Source organism: Aedes albopictus, unplaced genomic scaffold (assembly GCF_035046485.1).
Source record: "Aedes albopictus strain Foshan unplaced genomic scaffold, AalbF5 HiC_scaffold_49, whole genome shotgun sequence".
Taxonomy (NCBI): domain Eukaryota; kingdom Metazoa; phylum Arthropoda; class Insecta; order Diptera; family Culicidae; genus Aedes; species Aedes albopictus.
In genome coordinates this window covers 28,101-35,043 of record NW_026917298.1, presented here as the reverse complement: position 1 = coordinate 35,043, position 6,943 = coordinate 28,101, and positions in this window count along the sequence as shown.

Sequence of the window (6,943 nt, the reverse complement as noted above, 5' to 3'; positions counted from 1 at the left end):
CTAGAGCAAATAGCTCAAAAGTAGTGTGTTTTGATTTGTTTTTTTTTTTTTGTCAATTATCTTTGAAACTTGCGTAATAAGTTAAAATTCTTTCTTTGGCAAAGTTGTGGCTCCTGTTCCACTCTACAATTTGTTCTTTGACATCAAACTTCTATCTCTTATCGTTTTCTTGCAATTTTGATTTAGGCTCAGTGTACCAGTTATGGCTATAGTACCTCAAATTCGCCATAGTTGATTTTGAACCTTTAAAGATACAAATCAACAAGAAAAAAATCGTGAACAACAGATCACGACCACAAAAGATGATTGCAATCATTCAAAATTCACAATTTGCTCAAATTATGGTAGAAATAAATCATTTTCCTTAACTTTTCGGCCTCCTTGCACCCTATTTCGCCATAGTGTACCAGTTATGGCAACTCCCATAAGGAATGCATGTAAATAGTGCGAAGTGGAACCCAAATTAACAAATGTGTCCATAACTGGTACAGGGTTCCTATCATTGGCACACGCCGTAATAAATACTAAAAGTAATTTTGGCTCCGTTTTTATATTTTTCCTGTAAAGTATGAAAACTAATCAATCATTTGACTTATTGTTTACATTCGTCGGACTTCTTCTTATTTTTGTAGAAATAGTTTTTCTTAGGTGGTGCGATAACTGGTACAGGCACCCTAAATATCGCATTTCAGATCATAAATTTACAACTGTCAAGGTAAGCACTTTTTTGGCCACTGTGCCGCACATTTAAATCGAAATTGCAAGAAAACGATAAGAGCTAGAAGTTTGGGGGCAAAGAACGAATTATAGAGTTAAACAGGAGCCACAACTTTGCCAATGAAAGAATTTTAATTTATTACGCATGTTTCAAAAATAATTGACAAAAACAAATTAAAACACACTACTTTTGAGCTATTTGCTCTAGAAAACTTAGTTATTTAACTAAACCGATCGATTCAAAGATGCCATTTGATGGACAATTCAATAATCTTTCGAATAAGGGCAAAAAAACTGCGATAAGTTTGACCATTTTCAAGTTATGACCAGTTAAGGCAATAAGAGTCAAAAACATGGGAAGTTCAATAACTTCGTAACGGTTGAGATTTGACCATATGCGTAGAACAATTGTTTTCACCATTTATGGTCCTCTATCACCATTTAAAAAGTTTGCACTCAGTAACCTAACACCCTGTATATACGATGTATGACAAAATCAAAACTTTTCATATGAATTTTCACTGCCACTAAAGTGTACAAAGTCTTAAAAATTCAAAAAATAAACTAGTTTTTCGACAAATTTGATTCTCTTACGAGCGCAATTTTGTGAAGTTGTATTTTCAGAATTCTAGTTGAATTTCTAAATAGTTTTTCACGGCTTGACTCGATAAAGCACTCACCTAGCATATAATGGTCGTGATTAAAAAAAATCACTTATGGCCAACTGCGCCACGGGAGTTTTGCTCAAATATTGCACATAATAATCAACAGAATATGTTGGAATATCAATGCAAAATAAATTGAGAGATTCCTCAAAAAAATATACTCGACTTTGTCAAGAGAGATACAGGTCGGACTCGTTTATCCGGAGTCGGGTTGTGAAGCTTCGCAAGCATATATCTCGGAAACGGAATTTTGTCACGCTGAATTCGAATAACGATCAGTTAAAATTTCAGTTTTGTACATCATTCCGTTTGTCAGATATTTGTTTGAGAAGCTTTAGAACCTGATTCCAGATAATAAAGTCCGACCTGTATTCTCTACTATTTTCACAAGAAAAATTTAAAGAAACAAGAAAAAATTTACATCAACACATTAGTTTATACCGCAAGTCTGAAAAGATGCTCTGGTTTCACATAAATTGATTAAAAATTCCACGTAAAATAACAACCAAAAAGAAAAAAAAATCCAACAATATATAGTCGAGCATATTTATGCCGAGCATAAATATGTTCAGCAAATACGATAGAAAATGCACTAGGATCTTAACTTCGGATTTCAGTAAAATTTGGAAAAACATTCCCCAATTTGTACCTTCAGAAAAATAATCAACGTGACACGAAATTCTCCTGAAATTTGACACTTTTCTCTCATAAAATCATCCAAGTATATTAAAAGTTTTGATATTCGAAGCTATTTATTGAACTGTAGCTTGTACAATATTTTCTTCATTAACTCGACTCAAACTTGGCGAAACCGGATGCATTTCCTCATTTTTGGTTTTTGATTTTTTATTGAATAAGCAATATTTTCAAAATCGGGTGTTGTACACATATACAAAGTATTGATCCAGGTATCTTCTTTTTTCCTGGTGGAAAATGTTTTAGGTTTTTGCAGAAACAATTTTTAAACAAAATTACACAAAAAAAAATTCTGTAAAAATGGAAAACATTTTCCAGCACGAAAGAAATTTAGAAGATACCTTGATCCATACTCTACATGTGTACGAAAACCAATTTTACAAATCTGGAGCTCGATTTGAATAGGTCGTATGTGCTTTTGTCGATATAAAATTCGATCAGTTTATTTTAGTTATTGTAGCAATATGGAAGATATTTTTGAGACTTTTAATGATGAAACGGGAAACTTATTTTGTGAGGATTCTGCTGTATGTATCAACTTTGTTCAATTTCAACGGTTTTCGCAACAATAAGCTGATCGAATTTTTAATCGGCAAAAGCACATACGACCTATTCAAATCGAGCTCCAGAAATATTGCTTCGTTATTCAATAAAAAATCAAAAACCAATAAAATGAGGAAACGCTTCCAGTTTTGCCTTAAACCTAAAATTTCCAGGGTTTGGGTTTGTACAGTAATAGAACAATTCCATTCGGGGATCCCAGGACTCTTCCTTTTTTACTAACATGAACTACCTGCAAAAATCCCTGCAAGTTCTGCAAGAAATACTCGCAGTAATGTTTATAAATTAGGAAATTAATTTAAAAAATCCCTTAATATTTTCTGGTATTTTTTTTCCAACGATATTCTTATGAATTTCCTCAGGGTGTGAATAATAAGCATATGTTACGATTAAAAAGAAATAGACAAAAAATCTGCAGAAATTCAGCAACATATTTGCAGTTTTGCATGAAAAAGACACTGCTATTTAAGTACACATCTAGTCAAGCATTTTTCCTGCAAGTCCCCCAAATTTTCTCTTAATGGTCCAAATACAGGGGGTGGCCAAACTGTTTGGGATAGGCAACTTTTTTTTTCTCTCACTAAAAAGTTCCACATAATGTAACTTTTTATAGAGTGCATCAACAATTCTCAAATTTTGATTGTTCGTCAACCTATTATATGTATATCATTAACATGTACAAATTTGAACTTGATTGATTAATCTTTCGCGAAGCTAGAACCGTTTTCGTAAAACACTATTTTTCAGACAGCTTTTTTTAACTGTCATATCTCAGAAACCAGTGAACCGAATTGAATGAAATTTTGAACGATCATCAACAATACATTAGTGCTTCATAAGTCATTAAAACATAGGTACTTTTTAAACATTTAAAAAAAATATCATGGATTGACACTTTTTGGATCTTGCTCGAAAAAATGTATTTTTTTTACATCAATAGCATTAAATTTTAGTTTTGATATCCAAAAATGTTCTACTTCTATTCTCAAGATACCTCTAATAAGATATTTGGAATGAAGCAAGAACACATTTAGTAATTGTTGTGTGGTATTGTGAATTTGACTTATTTTCCTCTATATGGGCAAAAATGTCAAACCGGTATAACTTTATTCGTCTTGAGAAAATATTACATTTTATATTGTTGCATCAAGTTTCAATATATTGTTGATGAACGTTTAAAATTTTATTCGATTCGGTTCCCTGGTTTCGGAGATGTGACAGTTCAAAAATTGGTTGTCTAAAAAATAATATTTTACGAGAACGATTCTAGCTTAGCGAAAGATTAACCAATCAAGCCCAAATTTGCATGTATTTATAATAAGTTGACAAACAGTCAAAATTTGAGAATTGCACTCTATGAAAAGTTACAGTATGTTGAACTTTTTTGTGAGAGAAAAAAAAGTTGCCTATATCAAACATTTTGGCCACCCCCTTTACAACCAAATCTAGAGTATCGATTAGCAAAAATATGGACAACACATAAAAAGCGATATTTTTCGTAAAAAATGAATGAGGCTGTATTGAAGTACCTACAGTGTATCAAACAATTGTCCGTACAGCATTTTTTTCGTCAAAATAATTTTTCATGTAAATGTTCATAAATTTTTCATACGTTTATCAAAAAACGCTGAAATTTTTAACAATCAACAATAACAATAAAATACAGAAGCTCCATTGGTAAAATCTTGAGCAAAATCGAATAAGTATTCTGAAAGTTATAGAACTTTTAGTGAAACTGATAAGATTTTTGAACAAATTTTCAAAATATTATATCTTAATACCTATGTACTTCATGGAACTTTTCCATTTTTATTGTGTTACAGCTTATACCTAAGGCATTGTTTGAAGTTTTATATTCACTACAAAAAATATGAAAAACCGGTATATGTTCAGAGTATTATATGGAAATTTATCATATTTTGATCATGAACCTGGGCTTGTTAGGGGAATATCTGTTAGTAAAAAGTAAATCGTGTTAAGTACTGTTCCTTTGAATACTACTAAGAATTTGCATCCTTTGTCAGATACGTATTTCAACCTCAACTGTAAGGAACAGTACTTAACACGATTATCTTTTTACATATTTTGATCAATAAAAGTTCCAAGTGTTTTCAACTTCTTAAAACTTTCGTTATGTAATATTTTTATACAGGACATTAGATCCTTTGCATTTTTCGTTCAATTAATACACTTTTATTAGTGGAAAACGTTTGGCAGATTATATGTAAATGTACATACATACATCGGCAACTGTTTTTTTTTTAATTTTTAGTACTTTACTTTGGTACCTAAAATCAATTTCAAAGAGATTTTTTGAAATCGCCTTTTGACAGATGGGCAATTGCTTGACAGCTCCGCCCAGTATAAAATGCGACGAAGGGTGATTAGACAAATCGCTCCCATACAAACTTCAAATTGATTTTTAAATAGGTTCCCGGGTTCCAAAAATCATGAAAATTTGGATTTCAGCTCAGTTTGGCATGTAGATTCAGAATATGGGATTATCTCAATATTGCTAAAGTAGCCAATTGGTGAGATATTGTTGATGTTCTTCTTCCTTGTGGCTTTACGTTTTCACTGGAACTTAGCCTGCCTCACTTCAACTCGATGAACACTGAGCACATCCACAGTTATTAATTCAAGGTCTTTCTTTGCCTGCCATTGTATGAATCTGTATATCGTGAGGCAAGTACAAGAATATGTCCAGAGAAGTCGAGAAATGTTACTTCACTGTAATCCTGTTACGGTCGCCATGTTGTTTTTCACTATATGTATTTTTACGAATTGTAAAGTATGATGTGCTCGAACAGCGGTTGGCACCAACAAAAAACTCTTAACGAACATATTTTTTCAAACTTTTAAAAGAGTAGCATTTGAAGAGGGCCTGAAACCAGTTAATCTCAAAAATCAATTTAAATCAGAACAAAAACATCATTTCAGAAATCTATGAAATTTTTGTGTAGAATGGCATTTTGATGAACTACATCTTCTCCCAAAATGTTTTTTTTTCTGTTCGGATTAGCCACTGCGACCAGTAGGGTCTTGGACCATTCAGGCAGGGGGACCTATATTGGGCACTTGCTGCTATAACTCGGTAATTTTTTAACCAATTGACTTTTGTACATGGCTAGATACTGTAGGTATCTCACCGTGTCCCAAAAATCAACTGAATTGGTTAATTGACGGAGTTATTTAGTTTAGAAAATAGGTCCCTCTGCCCAAATGGCCATAGACCCTATTAAGGATCTTTAGTGGCAACACCCGTTTACTTAGTATTTAGTGCATGTCCGTACTACTTTCATTGAGAGTAAAAGAAGCATTGATTTTTGTTTATTACCTCAGATAATCAAGAAATCAAATGTGATGAAAAGGTACCGTTTTCATAGGGATTGTAATTCCAGCGAAAGTGTGCCCCTAATCACACACAATCGATTCGATTTCTGAGAAAATCAAAACGGTAGAACTGATATTTGTCCATGCATCGGAGCTCTGGCCTGACCCATCCATGTCTTGCTTCTAGTTTAGTCCCAGGACAACATAGAAAATCCCGAGGCTCTAGGCTAGTTTCAAAGCGCTGTTAAATTAGAGAATGCGTTGCTTCTGGACTTCCAGAAGCTACGTTAAAAAATTGAGCAAAATTGATTAGGCCTAAGGGGGCGCTCAAAGTCCTCGAAGTTTCAAGTTCATATAAGTGTGGGCCACCCTACTCTCCAGTATACCGAGCGTTGGAGATTATCTCCAAGATTTCTGGTAAAATATATTTTGCAATTACATAAGGCTGACTAATTAAACTGTAAACTGTAAAATTGAGGTTCTTATGGTAAAAACCAGGTACATATTTTTCTTGTTTCATATTTGTAATCGTAAAGTGACTAGAGCTACTGTGCAGCGTCATTGAATACAATTGAACAAAATCATAGAACGGCGACATCTCATCAGCCACCTCGTATCGTGTTTGTATGTGTGTGTGTGTTATAAATATTTAGAAAAAACATAGGGAGTGACGTTACTAAGAAAGTTAATGTCACTCCACTGAAGCTCTTCTTTCTGGGATGGGACAAAGGAATTTACTCGTTATGATCTGGCTCGAAAGCCTAGGCTTAAGCGCCATTGCTTGCTCTCTGAAACGTGAAAAAAGAACATGACGATCTTTTCCCGGCTGTACTAAATGAACCAAATGATAAGTAAGAAAGTAGGTCATGAAGTAGGTTCACACTTCATTCGATATACATTGCATTTTGAAAAAAAAACTTACCAAGTGAACTGTGAGTTTTCAGAGTGTTCTCCTTCCCTCTTCGTCGATC